Raw genomic sequence first — 22,526 nt, forward strand, 5'->3', positions numbered from 1 at the left:
AAGGAGTTAACATGTCAGCTATCCCTAGGTTGACTCATAGAATCCTGCAGGTGTTTTGTTTTGTGGAAATGGACAAGCTCATTCTAAATTCATAGCAAACTCAAGCTTGAAAAAGAAGATAAAATTAGAGGAAATGGTGTACAACTTCTTTAAAAAGGCCAAACATCTTCAAAACACAAGTCACATCTTCAAAACACAAGTCATGGGGCTTTCTATCATTCTTCTACATGAGTAATAATAATATAATATTACTAATCTACACTAATAAAAAGGAAAGATGCAAATTGACCATACCTTCATGACACCCACCAACCAATCAGGAATGAGTATGAAAATTAACCCAACAAAGATGGTGGGTTAATTTGCATACACAGACATCACTTAGCAGCCAGGGGCGGGACACTTGCATCATTGCCATGGCAATGATGCAGGCATTATGCACCACCCCGGCAGCTCTGGGCCTCTGGGCAGTGAGGGAAGGCGGGAAGGCGGAAAGGCAGCTATGGGGCCAGAGCAAAGGTAGTGCCAGCAGCCAGGGGAAGGAAGAACCATTCTTGCATGAATCTTCATGCATTGGGCCTCTAGTAATAGTAATAATAGTTCTTGATGGCTCAAAAATGATTTATTCTTCTAGAGAAACTTTTATACTCAAAACATTTGTGCTGTTCACTTAATATGATTCCCCTTCTTTCATCTCATATCATTATCCCCTTATTATTATTACTAGAGGCCTAGTGCATGAAGTTCATGCACAGTGGGGAGGGAGAGAGTCCCTCAGCCCAGTCAGTGCCTTCTTGAAGTCCCAGGAGCCCTTGGGGGATGTCCAACAGACTACTTAGGCACGCTTCCCCTGGGGAGCAGGCCTAAGCTGGCAGTCAGACATCTTTAGAGCTGCTGTCACAGAGGCAGCATAGGCTCCCGGCACTGCCACTATGCTTGCCAGCCATGAGCCTGGCTTCTGGCTGAGCAGTGCTTCCCCTGAGGGAGTTCACTGACCACCAGGGGTCAGCTCCTGCTTTGAGCATCTGCCCCCTGGTGGTCAGTGTGTGTCACAGCAACCAGTCTTTCCCCTGTTCAGTGAATTTGCATATTACCCTTTTATTATATAGGATTTTTTAGCCTCTTCCATGTGCCAGGCACTGTACTTAGGTGCTGTACCTAAGTAACAAGAAAGATTGACACTCTTCCTGACTTCAAGAAGCCCAAAGGCCGCTAGGACAGCCTTGAATTAGCTACCACAATAGGAGCAGTAAGCACCACTCATTGGTTAGGGAAATACAGAGTACTTGGGAAGGCTGGCTCCTAAGAGGAGGGTCCAGCAAGACTTTGCAAAGAGAGCTATAGTTAAGTTCAAGCTTGAAGGATGTGTAGGAATTAGCCAAGCAAAGAGGAAAGAAAGGAGTTCTCTGGAGTAGACGAGGGAAGGGCTTGGGTAATGGCCAGCAACAAGAGGAAGAAGGAAAAGCTGAAAAGGGTAAAAGAAGCCCTGTGAGACTGGGGTGACCCAGAGGCAGGCAATGGCCAAATAATGAGGGGCCATTAGGCGCCCTGCTTAAGAAAACTGGGTTCCAAAGCTACCGAGAAATCTGCTCAGGGGTACTGAGCAAAGTAAGCACAGAGCCAGTCTAGACTCCCTCCTCTCTGGATTTTAAACTGAACCTTCCCACTGCCTTCCCTGAGATCAGACTGAGGGCAGATATTTCTGCAGAATGAGAATGACACGCAGGGGACCTGAGCCCAAGCCTATGTCACTAAGTACAAACAGTAGGCGAGAATGCTTTGGTCCTTATCACCCACCTGGGACTGTCGGGGCTAATTAATCATCGTGACAGCTCCCTGGATGCAGTCTGAAGGGTTATTTTTTCCCTGAATGCTGCTAGTTTAACCTGCCCGAGGCAAGACTTCACTTTGCGACACCTACACCAGGATGAAGCCCTGTTGAAAATGATGAATGCCTTTTGGAAAAGAATAACATTTTGATAAAGGCCCGTGCAATCAGCCTCCGGGTTCGAATCGAGTGGTTTTCCTTGTGTGTTTTCACAGTCATCTTACAAGAAAGCCAGCTTTATATCTGCGCTCCAAATCAGCTAACCTAGAGGAGGCCTTTTATAGATGGAAAAATCAAATAAATAATTGGTCACCGTATCTGTTTTTTTGTGAGTAATTATGAGTGGAGCTGCTTCTGAGATTCCAACTTCCGTCCAGAGCCCTGTGTGCATCTCATTGCTCTGGTTTCTGACCCACCAACAGCTCCTGGAGATGACCATTTGGGTTTAAGCCACAAACAGGGCCTCTCCATTGCTCAGAAAACAGATGTTATATTGAATCAAAGAGGCTTTCTGCTGCCCATTGTTATTTCTATCCCTGTTTTTATTCTCCCTCTTTCATATAATTCTTCATCTTCTTGTTTTCTTGCTTCAGCATGAAGAGGAAGAAGAACAAAGAGATGGAAGGAGCAGGGAACAAAGGGAGAGAAGTCACCTCCGGAAAGCATTTGACAGCCTACTGATGAGGGGAAGAAACACTTCCCTTTGTATTGCATGCAAGTAGGGATGCCTCCACCCTCCAAGGTCTGAGATCTTCTGGGGACCCCCAGTAGCTTCATAGGGGATGAAGTGGAGCCAGAGAGATGCTCATCTGGGAAGAGCCCTGAAAGCCAATGCTGGCAGAAGGTGCCCTCAGCTCCAGCCCAAACTCCAGAGCTCCATACTGACTTGCTAACTCCACAAGCCATTACTGGAAATGCAGAACCCAAAGTGGGAAGACAAATTCCGATGTCAGAAGCCAGGATATGGAGTAGGGTTCTGCAAATCAGCCTGGAAAATAAGGGCAGAATGGTGGGTTGGGACTGAGAAAGGAACTGATGTAGAAGCAAGGACTGTTGGGTTATTTGTCTACCTGAGGGAATCAGCAGGACATATACGTGCTCACAAGCATATGTGTGTAGCCACACATGCACACACGTGCACATAGGTATACACATAGTGCCTGAAGTGCAACAACCAGCTAAAATATAACATGATTGAGGACTGAGCTGAGCCAGACTTTAACTGTATCTGCTTCCTTTGCCACATCTGTTTACAAACAACTTACTTATACCATAGAATATCACTACTAGTCACTATTAACACACACAAAGCTTTGAAAACAGGGCCTTATAATAGTATATATTCTTTATTGACTTTATATTAGGAATTTATACTAAGGCTATAACTGAGTATACCCAGATTTGTCGACAAGAGTACTGCTATAGACTGGATGACTGTGTCCTCAAGGCATGGTATTAGGAGGTAGGACCTGTGAGGGTGATAAAAGAGACCCAAGAGAGTTCCCTTGCCCCCTTCTCCAATGTGAGGACTGAAGAAGTCAGTCTACAACCCCAAAGGGGGCTCTCACCAGAACCCAACATGCTGGTATCCTGATCTTGAACTTCCAGCCTCCACAACCATAAGAAATAATGTGTGTTGTTTATAAGGCACCCAGTCTATGGTATTTTGTTATAGCTGCCCAAATATCCATCACAAAGTAATCTATATATATATAAAAGGCTAATATGCTAAGTGTCCCTCTGCCAGTCTGACCAGTTGCTATGATGCACACTGACCACCAGGGGGCAGACACTCAACGCAGGAGCTGCTGTGATGTGCATTGGCCATTTATAAACAGCAGCATGGACCTGGTGTTGACAAAGCAAGACTCAGCTTCCCTCAAGTGGGACACAGGCACCACCACCACCCCAGAGTGACAGCCCACCAAAGCACAGATGATGCTGCCAAGACCCCATGGTGCAAAATGTGCAGCCTACAGGCCAGCCCAGCCCAGAAATGGTGACTGTGGATGCTGGATAGTAATATCACATAGCAGCACCTGGCTTCCTTTCCCTAGTGACTAGCCTCTTTGCAGTTTCTTCAGCCCAAGAACATGACTTGCTTTATAGCCAGGTAGAAACATTTACACTTTAACCAAATGTCTGCGAAGCATTTTCTCATGCCTCATCTCATTTGATCTTCACAGAAGTCCTGGAATAGGTAGACAGCAGACTCGGTGGAATCCTATTTTCTTTTCATTAGCCAGAAAACAGATTTAGAAAGCTTAGAACCTTGACCCAACTGAAAAGAAGTAAAAAAAAATGGTGGACCTTGAAAATGATATTAGGTTTTCTCACTATGCAGAATATAGTCAAACACTGCTGCAGTTAAATATTTTACCCTTTGTTCTCCCTACATGATCTACAATAATAATCTGCTTCATGTTGATATTTACTACTGTGTTGCTAACAATTACCTAAAACAGAAGTTGGGGTGCTTCACTGGGCTGGAAAAAGGTTAGCTAAATCAGAAAGCAGGTCTAATTAAGCAAGTTTATTTTATATCTATAAAAAGCTAAGTTGACTCATGCATTCACAATACATATAAAGCTCTCACTGGCTCCAATCTTATGCATGTGTTTTCATCTGTCATTGTCAGTTGTGAATGTGGTTGATACTTCCATTATAGAGAAAGGGTGAATAATGATATTAAAACATTTCTTCTAATTAATTTTCTTTCAATGTGCACAAATTTGTGCATTTGGTCACTAGTTTATAATAGAAATATCCAATGGAATAGGATTAAATCACGGTACATCATAAAAATCAAATATTGAGCTATTAAAAATTACATTGTTAGAGAATATTAATTTATTTAAGCAGACAAGAAATTTTATTTGACACTGTATAAAATATGATAAACAAAGTGGAAAAATACAGCCATTTATAAAACTATAGTCATAATATTCTTGCATTTTTAAAAAATGTATAAATATGTGCATTAAAATGTCTAAAAGATAGAAGGCAAACTGTTAGCCTATGTCATATTGGTAGGGCTATAGATCATTTTAATATTTTACTTTCATTTATAATAAACATGTATAAATTATATAATAATATAGGTAATACTTTTTTTCAATTCAAGCCAATTATATTTTTTACCCATACACAATAAATCTGATATTAAAACCTATAAAGATTTTGAAATTAAATACCATTTGATTTCTTATCAGCTGTTTATGGCAGGTCCAATTCCCTATAATCTAAAACCTTAGCCATTACTGTTATGTGTGTTTTTAATCTGTACCAATTTGATGGAAAGCAGGTGAATAGTCACTCCATCTTTTTAATCTGCCCTTCTATGATTTTTCTAGTGAGAGTGAATGTGTTTTTAAATTTTTTAATTGATTTTTAGACAAAGAGGAAGGGAGAGGGAGAAAGAGAGAAACATTGATGTGAGAGTGAAAAGTACATCGGCTGGCTGCTGCACACCCACTACTGGTGATTATGCCCACAACCCAGGCATGTGTCCTGACTATGAATCAAACTGGCAACCTTTTGGTGCATGGGATGATGCCCAAACAACTAAGCCACACAAGGCCAGGGCAAGATTGAATGTGTTTTCATATGACTACCAGCCATGTATGGTTCTTTTGTGAGTAAAGGATCATGCTCTTTAGGATCACAGAAACTTCCCCCAAATTTGGATGCTTAGATTCTGAACAGCTTAGCCCATATATCCAGCCCTTGAATGCCACCCTCAGCTTCACCCTGGGGTTGGATCAATGGTTCAGCTTTGGCTACACATTGCAAGGACCTAGGGCTTTAACCATACTGACATTTGGGTCTTACCTCTAGAGTTTCTGATTTAATTGGTCTGGGTGCTGCCTAGGCATTAGCATTTTAAGCTCCCCAGGTCATTCTAAAGTGACATCACAGACACAGGAAAACTGCCTCCCATTAGCACCTGCACCTACTGTGAAGAACAGGAAAATGAGTTGCATATGAAAGACAGAGATTAGGAGAAAACAAATAGATTCATGTCCAATGTCATCTCATTCATTTAACATATTGACTCAATAAATATTTGGGCATCTACTATGATAATAATGGCACACATTTTTGAACATTTACTATAAGTCAGGCTCTCTTCTAATCCCTTTACAGATATCTCTTCCAAAAACTTTAGAAGGCAATATCCTCCTTATCCTCATTTTACAGGTAAGCAAACTGAGGCACGGAGAAATGAAGTCATTTGCTTATGGTCACACAGCAAGCAAGTGGTGAGGAAGGATTTGAACAAAAAACTGGCTAGCTTTGAAGTCCTTGTCATAACATCACAGGCCAGATGCTGTGAAGATATAGTTGATATATCACAGAAAATAAAACAGGTAGCAGGCCCTACTCTCACATAGCTTAAATGTTACTACTAGAGGACTAGAGAGTAAATGAATAAACACAGGGGATCTAAAGTAAAAGACCAGGTGCTATAAAAGAATATAACCATATACCCATGTTCATAGCAGCATTTTCACAATAGCCAAAAGACGAAACAACCCACACCTCCATTCATAAGTGAATAAAGAAAAGTGGTATATACTTACAATGGAACATTATTCAGTCTTTAAAAAGAAGGACATTCTAACACAGGCTAAAACATGGATGAACCTTGAAGACATTATGCTAACTGAAATAAACCAGCCTAAAAAAAGGACAAATACTGTCTGATCTGATTTACATGAGGAATAAAAGAGTCAATTCTTAGAGATAGAAAGAAGAATGGTTGAGTTATTTAACGTACTCTTTAATGAGTACAGAGTTTCCACCTTGGAAGATGAAAAATGGTCGGAGATGGGTGGTGATGATGGTTGTATAAGAATGTGAATGTGTACTTACTGCCACTGAGCTAGCTGTACACTTAAAAATGGCTAAGGCGCTAAAGTTTGTTATGTATCTTTTACCACAAATTTTTAGATTAAAAAAAAATAATATATTTTTAAAGAGCATAACCAGAGGCCCCAAATTAGATTGGGGAGGAAAACAAGAAAGGTTTATTTCAGGAGGTGACATTTGAACTGAGACCCAGGGATCAGAAGAGCGGAGAGGGGCTATGCTGAACAGAAAGAACAGTATGTGCTCTGGGGCAATAAGAACTGGGGGAGAAAGAGGTGTAAGTAGAAGTGAATTCCTGATACGCTGGGCACACGTAGAGTCGATCTGTGGGCCCAGCAGCAAAGTAAGGTGTAGAGTTAGAGTCATGAGGTCCTTCTTCCAAACTCCGCAAAAACAAACAAACAGACAACAACAAAAACTCAACTCCATTCTAGAAGCCAGAAATAAACCTGACACAACCAATAATGGCAATCACAGTAGAAGAGGAGGGAGAATTTCCCAAGTAGCTGAACAGGCACCGGCCAACTGAAAAGGGGCTTGAAGTAGGCAAGAGGTTACAAGGCCTTTGGACTTTTGGACTAGAGTTGTGATGTTGAGATAATGCATTGATCATCAGTGTGCCTGTCACAGCATAGCTGCCCCATACATAATAGGAAAAGTCGGGGGCATTTTTTCATGAGGAGGGTTAAAACTACTTATGCTTAACCCTGAATGATGAAAGAAATATATTGATTGGGATCATGTCCTAAGGGTAACTGAGGTTGTGACATAAGGACCAGAGAGAGAGGGAGTTGCATTCATTTGGGGGCAGGAATCCGAGGAAGATACAGCATTTCTTTTCTGTAGCCCCAGTCGACACACTGAACATTTCAAGCATGAGAAAAGCTGGAATTCAGCGAGGGCATTTTGACAGCACTGAAATTTATGTCTGGCTGGGAGGAGATAGTACCCCACATTTTTAAACAGTTTTGGTCAGAGGAGAAAAATGTAAAATTGGTCCCTAGCTAATGAGGGCTGGTCTTCCTTTTATGGCGCTCTGGTGTGCAATTAAGGTTAGCTTCATGTAAACTGCCAGTGCACTCAGACTTTTAACAGCCTTATGTATGTCAGGAAGGAAAATAAATAGTCCCCTGTTTTTGCTTTATGTGGGGAAATTATTGAGATAAACAGCTTGGGCCTGGCAGGTGTGACTTCTTGCAGCTTAACGTGATGGATTCGCTAATGGCAGCTGAGCTGATAGCACCAAACTGTGGATGGATGAGAACCATGGTCAAGATTCTGACAGTTATGTACATGCCAGGGCCTGGCAGGGTCTGACTTTTGACCGTGAGGCACTCAGGCTTCCAGCATTGGGGAGCATGGAAGGAATCTGGAATTCAGAGGTGAGTGAGGCTGGTTCTGCAGAGTAGGTGGAACCCTTGAACTCCAGAGGAACCCAGGAGTGGGGACAGGGAGGCTTAGCAAGGTGAGGGGACTTCTGTACCAGCCGTTCAGTACTGGACATCATGTCTGCCGGCCATGCTATTTCCACTATCCTAAAGTGCTTCTAAGTACCCTGCATAATTGTGAAATGATGAATTCAGACCTGAAGTCCTGGTTTTGCCCCTGCCTCCTTGCCTCTGGTCATCTTCTTCTGTGGCTACCCCTCCACTGTAATCTAGATGTAAGCATGTCTCATATGTCTCATACTCTTTCCCCTATTTAAAACTCTTCAATGGCTCCCCTCTGTTATTAACATAAATTCTTAACCTGGCTTAGAAGAACCTTCACAAGCGTGGCCTATGCTTACTTCTTCAGCTTCATAATCCCCAATTCCCACCCACCCAGACTCTGTGCTCTAGTCATTCTGAATAATATGCTCTTTCCCAGATAAAGTACATGATGTTGGTGAAAATGTAGAATTCAGAGAGACAATAAATAATTTCTAGTATAAGTATGTTTCATGAAATATTTGGGACATACTTATCCTAAAATAGTATTTGCTATCTATCTGAAATTCAAATGTGACTGGAAGGCCTGTGTTTTAATTTGCTAAATATGCATAAACATGGCCATCCTACTCTAACTGGACCCTGCTCTTCTTCACTTTGGGTCTATGTTAAATGTACCATCCTTTAGCTAGAAAGCCATGCATTTTCTCTGTCATTGATTGACTAACTCATTGCGTCAGGGCCCTCGAAGCTCCATGTCCATCTTCCATAGTGTCAACTTATTGCTGGGCTGTGGCTACCACGCCAGCAACTGTATTTTCAAACTCCCTGTATCCAAGTGGGACCATGTGACTAAATTTTACCAGGGGAATGTGAGCATGTCATTTCTAGGCCAAAATGGTTAAGAGGCAGGAATATCTTCTCCCTATTTCCTCATCTGCCAACTGGAAGTAAAAGACTCCAAGATCCTAGAAAATGGTAAAACTGTAAGATGGAAGGAATCTGAGTCCCTGAATCACTGGAAGGGCACTCCCAGGCCAATCACATTGATAGTTACACGATGAGAAGTAAACTTCTACCATGTTGTCACTGAAATTGGAGGTGTGTTTGTTATAGCAACTAGTATTATCTTAGAAAATATTACCATTCTTTGTGTCTTAGTGTTGATATCTCTTCTTCATAGATGGTCTCTCAAACTGGATTAGTTGCCCCTTTTATGTGCTCCCATAACACACTCATTTTTACTCCGTTAGCAACCTCTACTATGCTATATTGTAATAGACTATTTACATGTCTATGCATTTTTTCCTACTGGGCAAAATATTTCTTGGAAATAGAGACCATGATTGTGTTGGCCACAGTTATATCTGCCAACCATAGCATTGCTGAATGAATGACTACGCAGAATCTCTTCAATTCAATTGGCTGGGTTTCTTATATTTTAAATTGAAATGGCAGACAAATGATTTCTATAATCTCCCCAAATCTTTAATTCAGGAGTTATGACTATGACTGAAGTAGAAACCTACTGTCTTTTACTTCCCAGAAACAAAATTTTCCATTAGGGAATGGCACTCCTTTCTTCCCATGTGGTTCTCATGAGATGAGAATCATTGCAATTCATGGCACCCAGCCTCCAACCTCTCACCACCACAGAAGGGGTCAGTTGGCCCAGGCCTGACTCGTGTTCCACCCTCTTACTGCAGTGAATGGTCAGGGTCAGGAACAAGACCCAATGGGAATTTCCCTTTAGTTTATAAATGCATGTTGAAATACAGGTGCTATTTTTTTTTCACTGGGGTTCCTATGCCAGAAGGATGTATGAGGGAGCCTCTTAGTGGCAATTTGCTTCATTACTAGAGAGTGAGGGTCTACAAAATGAACCTAGCATACACAGGAAATCAGAGCCAACAAATGAAGAGAAAAACAGATTCCCAATAATATTTTCTGAGTTCCTGGATCTAGCTGTGCCTATAGCCAACTACCTCTGGACTTCCCACCATGTGAGCCAATAAACGCTGATTTTGGCTTAAGCCAAATCTTAGAGTCTGTCACATGCATCTTCACCTCACCCCCAAAAGTCTTGACTAATGTAAAAATCATAGTTTTAAAAACAAAATATACCCAGCACAATACTTTGCTTTACATGGAATAAATATAAAATACACTTTATTGAATTGATTGGGGTGCAATAACAATAGAGAAAATTGGTGTCTTAATATTTAACACAAAACATAAGGCTTGTGTCTGCACTATTGTCTATATAAGTGAATTAACTTACAAATGCATTTTAAAAGTTCAATTTTCTTCAACCCTCAAGAACAGTTAAATAATGTAATTTTGAAGATTTGGAGAGTCCTTGTCCTTATTTTCACACACTACTGGAGGAGGGTAGTTTTTAAACAAAATTTCTAATGATTTTCTATAAGGAAACCAAATTAAGACAGCTCCCAGTTTATGATAATCCCCTAACAATCAAATCTGTGTCACCCCCACTCCCCACCAAAGGCCAATGACCCAAGAGTAGAAATACCTTACCAATTTGGAGCCATCAAATCTGTCTACCTAGAATTTAAAGCTTGAACCGAGAGACACAGACTGCAATTTGGGTTGCTAGGTTGCAGGAAGAGCCCATCCAACTGAAATGGAACATAAACTTTCACTTCTGTGTTCCAGTGGCTGTATTTGCTTCCACTTCTCTGACTCTTGGTTGTCTATTTTCTCCTCCAGTCCTACGAGCCTCTCAACATATTTGCCCAGAGTGTTTTTGCTTTAGTTAGACAGTGTCAGGTGCTAGGATGGCAATGACAGAAGTGTCATTAATTCAAATGGAGTGAGAGAAGAGGGCATCTTCAAGTGGGAATCAGATATCATTGCTTCCAGGTCCATCAACTCTGCCCTCCCACTGGTACCCATCCTGACTGGAGCGCTCCTCTGCCCTCCACCATGTTGACAACCAGCCCACATCCCACCATCATCAGGGTCCTGAAATCCAAGCCCCAACTCCCCTCAGGCATGTAATACTTTCCAGAGTTGCAACTCATTAGGTTATTCCGCATGGTCAACAGAATAGGTTAGCTGTTCTGTTGAGCTGCTCTTGGTCTCAAACTTCTCCACTCAAAAGTAGGGTTTTCATTTGACCTTTGCAAACTTCAACATTTCATGCTTATTACAAAATAAAAGACCAACCTTACTCCAGAAATAAATTCTGCTTCTATCCTTATGGAGTAAATAATTGTGGGCAGCTTTAAACAATCAGTTTGTTGCTGCCTCTAGCCTTAAAGAGTTCAGAGCCATTGGAAGTCAGATGCATAGAACACCTAGTTTGCAGCCCTTTCTTGGAACACTGTGTGATTGCTTGCTTCCTAATTTTCTTACGAAGTCATTTCCCTTCCTTGAAAATCTGGTGCCTCCCTGGATGCTTCTAGCTTCTGCTATTGGTCACATGACACTGTAGATCATCTAGATCTTTTGTTTCCCTCCAAGTTAGATTAGTAACTCAGAGCCAAGGAGAATAATCCAGAAGAGAAACACTCCCTCCAGGCATCTGGTGTTCCTCACGCAGCTGAGGTAGACAGGCCACGTGGCAACAGGCAAAGAGGAAACAGACCTCCATTTGGGTGGTCTGACGCTTGACTGTCCATTGTAGGCCAAGGAGCAGTAACAGCTGTCCAGCAAGGAGGCCAACATGTCCCCAGTGCAAAAGTGACAAAGCAGTCCACCCCTTAGGCTGCTTCTTCCCTCAGCACCAGCCAACTGGCTGTCTTTCTTCACCAAGTAGGTCCACATTGAGAGAGTTGGCAACAAAAACCTCTTGAAGGCCCTGTAAGTCCATACTTGGACAGTCATTGTGGCTGAGGGGCCAATCAATCTGCAAATGGAGAAACTCACTCAGGCATCTTAAGATTTAGAAAAGAAATGGAACCGATGAATGGCTAATTGGCTACGCCATAGTATAAAGAGGTCAGGGCAGCAGTCCCTCTGCTCCATCAGCTGTCTGGAAATCACTTCATATTTGGACTACTTTCCCAGCTATAAATTGAGATGGTTTAACTAGATCTTGGAGTCAGGATAGTGAAGAATGAGAGGTCATCTAAACCAACCCTCTCATATTACAAATGAGTAAACAGAGGTTGATTCTTATATTCAACTTGTTTCTTGAGCCCTACTATGTGCCAGATGAGCTACTAGGAGCTAGGGATCACATATTGAGCAAAGGTACACACAGCCCCTCACCTCACGGTGCTTGCAATATGGTGGGTAAGAGAGACACCAATTGAATAATCACATGTAGGTGTATTAACACAAATTAATGAGCTCTGTGAAGAGGCAGACAGTGTATAAAGCAGCACTATAAGGATGTCTTTTCAGATTTAAGACCTGAGGGAAGAATAGGTTTTAACTAATAAAAGGGGTGGAGGAGAGAGGCATAGATGGAGTATATGCAAAGGGCCTGAGGCAGGAGAGAGCAGAGGACTTTCAGGCAAGTAAAAGCAGCCAGGGGGTGATGGGGCTAGAACAGAGAAGAGGGCAAGAGTGAACACTGAGTAGGCAAGTGGCAATTTCTGACCTTGGGGAGAACTTTAAAAGCAAGAAAGCAGGTGGATTGGGCAAATTCAGTAGACCAAAGGTACCAATTAAGTAAAATAATATAAAGGATCTAAAGGGAGATGAATTGAATAAGCAAGTTAGCAGGATAGGAAGTTACAGTGAAAAGAGGATGTTTGAATTAGTAATCTGGGAATTAGAGAAGATTCAAGTTATAACTAGATCAAGGATGTGAATAAGAAATGACACAGCTAAGGTGGAATGGGAGAGAAAGTCAAGGAAACTTGTAATATCAAGGCTGAAGTCATTCCAGATGAGTCAGGACTTGGGAAGGATAGAGACATTGAACAAGGAGTCAGCATGTTTAGAAAATGAAGAGTGCCCAACAGGTCAGTAGTAAGAAAAAATGAGGAAGAGAGAACCTTACTTAAATGGAACAAAACTCAAAGGGTCATGATTTTTAACAGCCATCTCTAGACCTGGTAAGTGTAGGGTATGTTTGAAAATAAAAGAGACATTAAAAAAAAAGGAAGAAAAATAAAAGAGCTATCACTTTTGAGGGCTGCAAAGAAGCATGTCCTCAGAAGCAGCAGGTTAGTGGATGAGGAGCTCAGAAAAGTGATTGGATACAAAAGGGAGTTGGATTTTGAAGATATTTCTAGAGGTCAGAGTAGAAGGCATTGGGAGGTGCAGAGGGAGAGGAGGTCCACAGAAGCAAAGAAGTACACGCTCCCTCTGGGACAAGGGTGGAGGAAGTGATAAGTGGTCTGAAACTTTGAGCACCAATTAAAAACAGGGATGAGAATACAGATTAAATTTGGTATTTTTTAAGAGGCAGGGCTCTGGGTTAAATGGCCAGAGAACTTGGCTCACTTCACCAACAGAAGTTGGGAGATGTCCATGGTCTCAGAGCCATATAGTGTCAAAGCTGGGACTGGAACCCATTTTTTCTGAATCTCAGCTCTAAAATCAGTAATCCCACAACCTGAGAGCAAGCAAACTATCTCTCATTGGTCTTCTTGTGTTAGTCCATGTGTTCCAGGGGCCAGCACCAGTCCTATCCTGTTTGGAGGGCTCTCCCTGGAGTTGGGCCACTGGATGGTACCGGTTCAGTCATATACCTCCTTCATATGCGTGACACTTTACAAAATGGGCAGCTGGCAGGGCATGGGCTTGTCTTCACCTCACTGACAGATTGTTTCAGGAAGATTCTTTCTAGAAATTAGGATTAAGTAAAAAGCTTTTCCTTCTATCCTTGCTTCCATTAAACTATGAAAAATCTTAATGCCATTAATTTCTTTTTTGTCTTATTCTCCAGGACACTTATACTTAAAGCTAAGAACCCAATTGTCCTACATTCTTAAAATGATTATTTCTCTTCTAAATCAGCTAAAAACAATTTCATTGAAAACCATTTTATGTTATATGTATCTTTAAACTATAAACCACACTTAAAATTATTTTTAATAATAAGCAGAACATACATTTTTTTCTTTTTTAAATTTATTTTTATTGTTGAAAGTATTACAGATGTCATTTCCCCCCTACCCCCCATAGACCATCTATTATACTTCCCTCTCCTATCTCCTCCCCAGGCCTTTACCCCACTATTGTCTATGTCCATGGGTGGTGTATATATGCACATAATTTCTTTGGTAATATTCATAATTCAAAAATTGTTAAATAAGAATACATAAAAAGCTCTTAGAAATCAAGAAAAAGTAGAACATAATAATAAAAATATTACAAAGATAATAATAGGCAATCCAAAAAATGAAAAAATAAATTTAAAAATAATCAACCTCAACAATAATAAGAAATTACAAAGTTTAAAAATCTAAGAAATAGTTTCTCTATATAATACATTAGATTATAAAAGATTAATAAGTTTGATAAAATGTAATTTTGGATAAGGGGTTGGAAAAGGGGTATTCTCATGAAGTATAAAAAGGAGTATAAATTAGTAAACACTTTCTGGAAGGTAAAATTAACCTCAAAATAATAAAGACCATTTATGAAAAATCTACAACTAACATTATACTCAATGGCAAAAATACAAACAAAAACAATGAAAGGTTTTTCTCTAAGATCCAGGAAAAAGCAAACTTTTATTTAACATAGTACTGGAACAATTAGGCAAGAAAAAGAAGTAAAAGACATCCAAATCAAAAAGGAAAAAGAGAGATAAAATTATCTCTGTTTGCAGATATCACTTTATATATAGAAAACTCAAAAGATTCCATAAAAACAATGTTAGAACTAATAAACTAATTTGGTAAAGTTGCAGAATACAAAATCAACATACAAAAACCATTTGTACTATACTAATAACAAACTGTCCAAAAGGACATTAAGAAAACAATACCATTTACAATAGCATCAAAAAGAAGAAAATACTTAGTAATAAATGCTAACTAAAGAGAGAAAAGACTCATACACTGAGAACTACAAAAATTGGTGAAAAAAATTAAAGAAGACACAAATAAATGGAAAGACAACTTGTTTCCATGAAGTAGAGGATTTAATATTATTAAAATGTTCATACAATCCAAAACACTCTACAGATTCAATGCAATTCCTATTAAGTATTAAATTTAAATGCTCTTTTTAAAACCAAAATTCCCCATTTTGGAAGTTAGCCTATGAAGATAATTACCCAAGCACAGATATATGATCATCACAGAATGTTTCAGAATGGGGAGAAATTATCAACAACCTAAGTGCCCATCACAATGGTACAGTGGAATACTATGTAGTCATTAAAGTGTTTAGGAAGTTCTACATGAACATCCTAAAATATTCACAGCAAATTACTGAGTGAAGCAGCTATTACAGAGCAGAATATACACTATGTTCCCATATCTGTAAATGTACATATTTCTATATAGGGATATTTGCATATTTACGTATGTCCTAAAGCTCTACGGTGAGATTTGTGATTTATTCTTTATGATTTCCCCAATTTTGAAATGATGAACAATAATATGTTTTGTAATCATGGTTTTTTAAAGTGATTTTATTGCCGAAACTGGTTTGGCTCAGTAGATAGAGGGTTGGCCTGTGGATTGAAAGGTCCCAGGTTCAATTCCAGTCAAGAGCATGTACATTGGTTGCTGGCACATCCCCAGTGGGGGGCATGCAAGAGGCAGCTGGTCGATGATTCTCTCTCATCGATGTTTTTTTTTTCTACCCCTCTCTGTAAAAAATCAGTAAAGTATATTTAAAAAAATAATAATAAAGTGATTTTATTTTGTAGCGAGTGTGCAAGTGAGAGAATAAGGAAAACGGCCCACACAAGCATAACTGGAATGTGACTCTCAGCAAGAACAGCCCTGTAAAGTGATGGTGCATGAGCCCTGTCATGCATGTCAGAAGAGGACTTCTGGAGAGACTGGCCAGACCTGGAATCTCCCTTCTCTCCATCTACCCTAGTTCCGCCTCAGATTCCTCATTTGTCAAGCAGAATTGTTGTCACTTGCCTGTAATCATGGAGATAACAAGTGGAAGAAAACTGAACTTAAACCCAGGTAGCTGACCCAGAGCTCTGCATGACTGCTCCCCTGACTGCCCCGCCCTGCGTGCCTCCCTCAGCCTCTTACAGATTCCTATCACAGCCCCTGAATACTTAGCTGCAGTCCTTTCTTTATTATCAGTCATTCATGTTAGACTCGTAGAGTCACATGTGGATATATACTGTATGTTGAAATTAATTAAAATTAATAACATTTTAAAATTCAGTTCCTTGCATAGTACTCTCCAAGTCTATCCATGCTGTCACAAAGGGGAAAATTTCCTTCTTTTTTTATAGCCAAATAGTATTCCACTGTCAATAAATTCAATATGGATAAAGCCATAGTACATTTACACAATGGAATACCATGCAGCTGTAAAAAAAAAAAAAAAAAAAGGAAGGATCTCTTACCCTTTGAGATAGCATGGATGGAGGACCTGGAAAAAATTATGCTAAGTGAAATACTAGTAAGCCAGTCAGAGAAAGATAAATATCACATGATCTCTTTTATATATGGAATCTAAGGAATAAAATAAATTAACAAACATGATAGGACCACAGGCATGGAAGCATGAAACACATTGCCAGATCTCAGAAGGAAGGTAAGAAGAAATTAACCAAAGAACTTATAAGCTTATATGCATAACCCATGGACACAGACGATAGACTGGTGAAGGCCTGGGGTGGGGTGGGAGATGGGTAGAGAGGAGCAAAGAGGGGGATGGGGAACAGCTAAAGTACTCTCAATAATAAAACAAATTTTTAAAAAGAAAAATAAATTGCCCAGCTGGTGTAGCTCAGTGGTTGGGCATGGACCTATGAACTAGGAGATCATAGTTTGATTCCTGGTCGGAGCGCATGCCGAGTTAACAATTTGGTCCCCATGGAGCGGTGTGCAGGAGGCAACCGATCAATGATTCTCTCTCATTGATATTTCTATCTCTCTCTCCATTTCCTTTCCTCTCTGAAATCAATAATACATTTTTTTAAAAAGAAAGAAAGATAAATAAATAATAAATAAATAATAATTTGGTTCTTTAGTTGCACTAGGCACTTTTCAAACACTCAAAAGCCACACAAAGCTAATGGCTATTTTATATTGGAGAGAACAAACATAAAATATTTCCATCATCTCAGAAAGAGCTAAACTCCAAGAAGCCAGGAACGGTGCCCAGTTCACCACTGCGCTCTCAATAGCTGGGTGAGTATCTAGTACCCCAAGGCCCTCACTGAGTGAGAAATGAATGATTCAATCCATCAAGTGCAAGCACACTGATGTGAGGTGGGAAAGGCGGTTAGCAGGAGCTAACTTTTCAGCCAAGTCCTAAAAGTAATTATACAAATGGGTGGGTCCAGGGGAGGGGAGAGCATTCCGGATGGGAAAAGACATTCATTTAGTGAGAAATGTGAAGGGAATTGGCACGGCCAAGCTATTGTTCTCTAGCTCTTTTCTTGCTGCCAATTCAAAATCATCTTAGGCGGTGTTTTCTTATCAGACTTCCTCCAGTGTGCACTCGCCTCGAGTTGGTATTATTATAAGGTCTGCTCTGACTAATTGGGCTCTTGGCAGTTCAACAGTCAGGGCATTTTTTAAGTCTTTTAATTTTATTTTGTTTCATTATTAATTTTTGATGGGAGGTGAAGGCATGAACCCCAGAGAATTACAAGGAATTTTCCAAGTAACTTTCAACCCAAATGCCCACTAGCTGCAATGTTCATATAATGATTATTGAAATGGCTGTACACTCGATGACTCTGAGGTAGAGGAGGGGACAGCTGAATTCTTAGCAGGAATGCTGTTCATTCTCAGGCAAGAGATTCTAAACCAGTTCCTACTAGAGGCATAAAACAGAGCTGGTTCCAAACTAATTCTAAGAATCATCTCTTTTTTTTCAAGTTTAATATAAGCCAGACTCTATGAAACCCAGTTCTATTACTTACTAGTTGTGTGATAATCCTGAGCCTCAGTTTCCTCTTCTGTAAAATGGGGACCATAGAAAGGTTAGGAGTATTAAATAAGCTCATGTAAAGTTCTTAGTACAATGCCAGGTATATAGAAATTTAACTACATACACAATAAGTAACTACAATGTACATGTTTTTGCCATAGCTGTGTCTATAATTGACTAGTGTTATTAAGAATATAATAACCTTTATCATAAATACTATGTTAGCTGTAATTTATTAAGCTCCTGCTAAACACTAATCTTTACAACTTGGAAATTCATCATAACAATCCCACCTCACTACTACCCTGATCCAATCCATCATCACTCCATGCTTAGACTAGTGCAGTAGCCACTTGTCTGGTCCCCCAATGTCCACTTTGACTTCCCATATGACATTAGGGGTATCTTTTTAAATAGTAAATCATATCCCCTCGTCTCCCTATCTAAAACCCACCAGTGGCTACTCATTGAATAGAGTAGCAGAGCAGGAATTCAAATTTGTTAGCAATAAGAATTTAATTAAATATTCACTATATACAAAGCACCCGGTGTCTTATATTACTATTGTTCTTTCATTAGGGTGAGGAAACTGAGGTTCAGAGAGAATAAGTAACATACCAAAAAGACTGCCCTGCAAATTAGGGACAGGTGGGACTTGAATTAAATTAATTCACCCACATGAATCCGCAACTCTTGCTCTTATCACAGTGATGGATGGGTGGCCTCTAATCTCTGACTATAGAATGCAAGGACCTCATAACACAGGTATCCTCAGCCCATTTTCAGGCTGAAGGCCTGGGAAAGTCCATGTGAGTCTCTTGATTGTCCTGCTCCTTGAAAAAACCTTTCACAGAGAGGAAAAAGGATATGGGGTGTTCTCTTTGGTCACAGTCTCCTGTCCCTAAAACTCAGTCCTCCAGTCCTGTCTCAACTTGACATTCCACTGCCCTGACTTTGTGCTTTATCCCCATAATGTTCTTAGATTCAACACAAAGGAAATGTCTATGGCATGACTAACAACCATCTGAAATATCAAGCATTCTGTGTCCAACTTAGCAGGAGGCGCTCTGAGACACAGACACACCACTCATTTGTGTTTATATTGTCTTTTGCAGATGGACCAACTTGGAATTCAACTAATCCAACCTCCAGTGAATGGTTCTGCCATTTTGGTATCCACTAAACATTGATCACTTCTCAGGCTGATATTATGTGTTCTTCGTTCCTGACTATTACCAGTAACTTAATTTCACTATATGCCTGGTTACACATGTATATAATTTTCTATTTAAATATCTATATATATGTATATGTATTTATGTATTGAGTATATCCCATGTTTTCATGTCTATGCCTATACCTTCCATTATTAACTAGATGCTGACAACTCCCAAATTTATATCTCTGTCCCAGATATTGCTGCTAAATTCCAGACCCATATATCCAGCAGCCCACTCACATCTCCACTTGCATGTCTCACAGACACATAAACTCAGTAAGTCCAAAACTAAACTTATGATCTTTCTTCCAGACCCTGCTTATCCTCTCATGCTCCTTATCTTAGTAAATGGCAGCTGCCATCAAACCAGGTGTTCAAGCCAAAATACCTGAAAGCCATCCTGGACACCACCTCTCTCACTACCTACCACATCCATTTATCCCAAGCCCTGAAAACTTTAGCTCTTCAGGTTGTTTATTAATTAATCTATTCATTTATATAATAATCACTTATTCTGCAGCACTATATGAAAAATGGGTGATAACATGGTAAACAAGAGAGATACATTCTTTACCTCTTAGAACTATTAGTCATAAACCACAACAGCACATTTTATTGAATGAATGAATGAAGTGCGTACATGAAGATAGTTTTATACAAATAGAGACTTGAAATAATCTTACTAATGTGCAATTGCATATTTTGTACTAGATCTTATCAAGAGTCATTTATAGAGGGCTGTTTATCAGGTAGTAAGAGAAAATATTCATACTGTCTGCTCCTTTGATATAGAATTTAATAGTTTCTTATGGTTTTATATTATTATATTTGATTTTCACAAAAACCTTGAGAGAGGTATGCAGGATAGTTACTTTAATTCCTATTTCATAGAAGAAGAAACAGAGGGTCAGAGAAGTTGATTCCAAGTCAGTACTTTTTCTGCTATACCCAAGCACAGGGCTTTTCAATTATGCCTTTTTCTTATTGGTCCAAAAGTTGTGACACTACACTAAAGCACCCTAGTTTTATTTTCTATATATTAATTTTTCAAACATCTTCCTACTCTTAGAGGGACTCCCTACTAAGCGATCCTTCAAGAAAGGTCAAAGAGAACTCCCTGCTCTCTGACACCTGGAACCAGGCACATGACCTAACATCAGTCAATAGGAATTTTCCTCCCAGGAACACTGACCTAGGATCAGCCAGTGGGTTGTTCCAACTCAGGCCTGTGGCTATTGAGTAAGCAATTCAAAGACACAGAGGAGTTGAAAGTTTTTACCCAGAGGCATCAAGGTTCAGTGCTGTAAGCCTCGGGGTCCAGTGGGGGCAGCAGTGGTCATGTAGTGGCAGCGTGCTAACAAGGAACTTCAGGTTTGGCCTTACCTTGCTGGAATACATGTATTTCCTAAGCTTGTTTCTTTAGTCTTCCATTGATGTTTGGAAGCTACTCAATGTCTTTTCAATACATGCACTTTCTGTTAAAATCTGTTTCATGCATCCGATAACTCTGAGTGATACTCCTAGAGAAACCTTTATATGGAGAATTTAGATGTTCTCTGTAACATACTTGCCTCAGAGCAGGATTTATGGGTAGGTTGGTCTGGCTTGGGCCCTATCCAAGTTCCAAAATCTGAGGATGAAAGAGCTTTGAGTCACCTACAGAGTAGGCCCATAATAAAGACCACAAAAACCAAGGGCCAGCCAGTCTCTTATGTCCTCTGGACTCCTATCCATGCTATAAATCCGATGGCTGCATAAGCAACCTCAATATTTAAACAATTCATTACTAACCAGTCTAGTAAGTAACTGACTGAAAGGATATTGTGAGAGGATATTTACAAAATGGCCTTAATGAGAAGCTACCACTAAGAAGGATATAGACATAAACTTAGAGCAAAAGAAAGGCTGATTTATTAGAAAGACTAGTGAAGACTATTTAATAGGAACTTACTTATGCAGAGCAAATGTTGCATGCTTTCTGGAATTTCAGAGTCTTCAAATAAGTCTTGTTGTTAATCAAGAGGAAAAGACCCATAAAACTGAAATTAGCCTACAATGGAATCTTCCCAATATATTAAAACCTATCAACCATGTGGCTTACAGATCCAGTTCAAGCACTGAATCACTAACCTTTCAAAAACAGTTCTAATAAGATCACTATTATCATCTCTTCATTGTTTATTTTGCAGAAAAGGAAGTTGAAAGTCAAAAAGGTTAAGTGATTGGCCCAGGGTTACCCAGGTATTAAGTGGCAGAGCTGGGAGTAGAGCCCAGGTTTGCCTGGATCCAAAAGCCACATACCATTCTCTCCACTAAACCATGGCGTTGTTTTCCTTCCCAAGGCAATTGTCAAGATTGTTTGCCAAAAAGTGCTAACTAACAACTAGTGTCTTTGACAGTGGAATGAACAGGAAGTCTCTCAGTGGCCCGATGACATGTGGGAGTGGCTGCCATGAGATAATGGGTTTGTAGGGATGGGTCTGGCTGTCAGAGAGATGGGGTGATTTCTGACTTGGTTGTTTTTCTCAGGAAGTCCTTATTAATTCAGGAAGGGTGAGGGGGAAAAAAGGGGGGGAGGTTAGGAGTAGGGGAAGAAAAAGAGGCAGAGGAAAAAAAGAAAGAAAAATAGAAACAGAAAGAGATTGAGATATTGAGAAAGAGAGAGACTTTATTTTCATTTGTATCCTCACTGCTGAATGGAGTTCACTGGCCCCAGTCTAAACCAGCAGGTCCTCTCCAGAAGCAGCCCAGCTTCCTCAGCCCACCTCAGAAGCTTTTCGTCAGGGCCCTGTCCTGACAGATTCCCTTCATCACTCTTGTCTCTTGGCTGGACAAGAACCTCTTTGGAGCGACAGGATGTAATGCAGCTACATCTAATGGGATAAGAAATAGGAAATGGAATAACATTTTAGCCTTGATCAGAATGTTCTTAGAGATAATTTAAATAATGTATTATTTGTTTCATTTCGTTTTTTTAAAATATATTTTATTGATTTTTTACAGAGAAGAAGGGAGAGAGAGATAGAGAGCTAGAAACATCGATGAGAGAGAAACATCGACCAGCTGCCTCTTGCACACCCCCTATTGGGGATGTGGCCACAACCAATGTACATTCACTTGACTGGAATCGAACCTGGGACCTTTCAGTCCACAGACTGATGCTCTACCA

General features: G+C 40.1%; 1 long non-coding RNA gene across 1 annotated transcript; it reads left to right on the forward strand.

Annotated features, from left to right (window-relative positions):
* Window positions 1–7,795: 7,795 nt before the first annotated feature.
* Window positions 7,796–22,303, forward strand: LOC123653052. The gene is made up of 3 exons (XR_006742694.1): window positions 7,796–8,082; window positions 15,935–16,205; window positions 19,254–22,303. It is a non-coding gene; the product is annotated as an uncharacterized LOC123653052 (long non-coding RNA).
* The last annotated feature ends 223 nt before the right edge of the window (window positions 22,304–22,526 follow it).

This window comes from Pipistrellus kuhlii, unplaced genomic scaffold (assembly GCF_014108245.1).
Source record: "Pipistrellus kuhlii isolate mPipKuh1 unplaced genomic scaffold, mPipKuh1.p scaffold_m20_p_3, whole genome shotgun sequence".
Lineage (NCBI taxonomy): Eukaryota > Metazoa > Chordata > Mammalia > Chiroptera > Vespertilionidae > Pipistrellus > Pipistrellus kuhlii.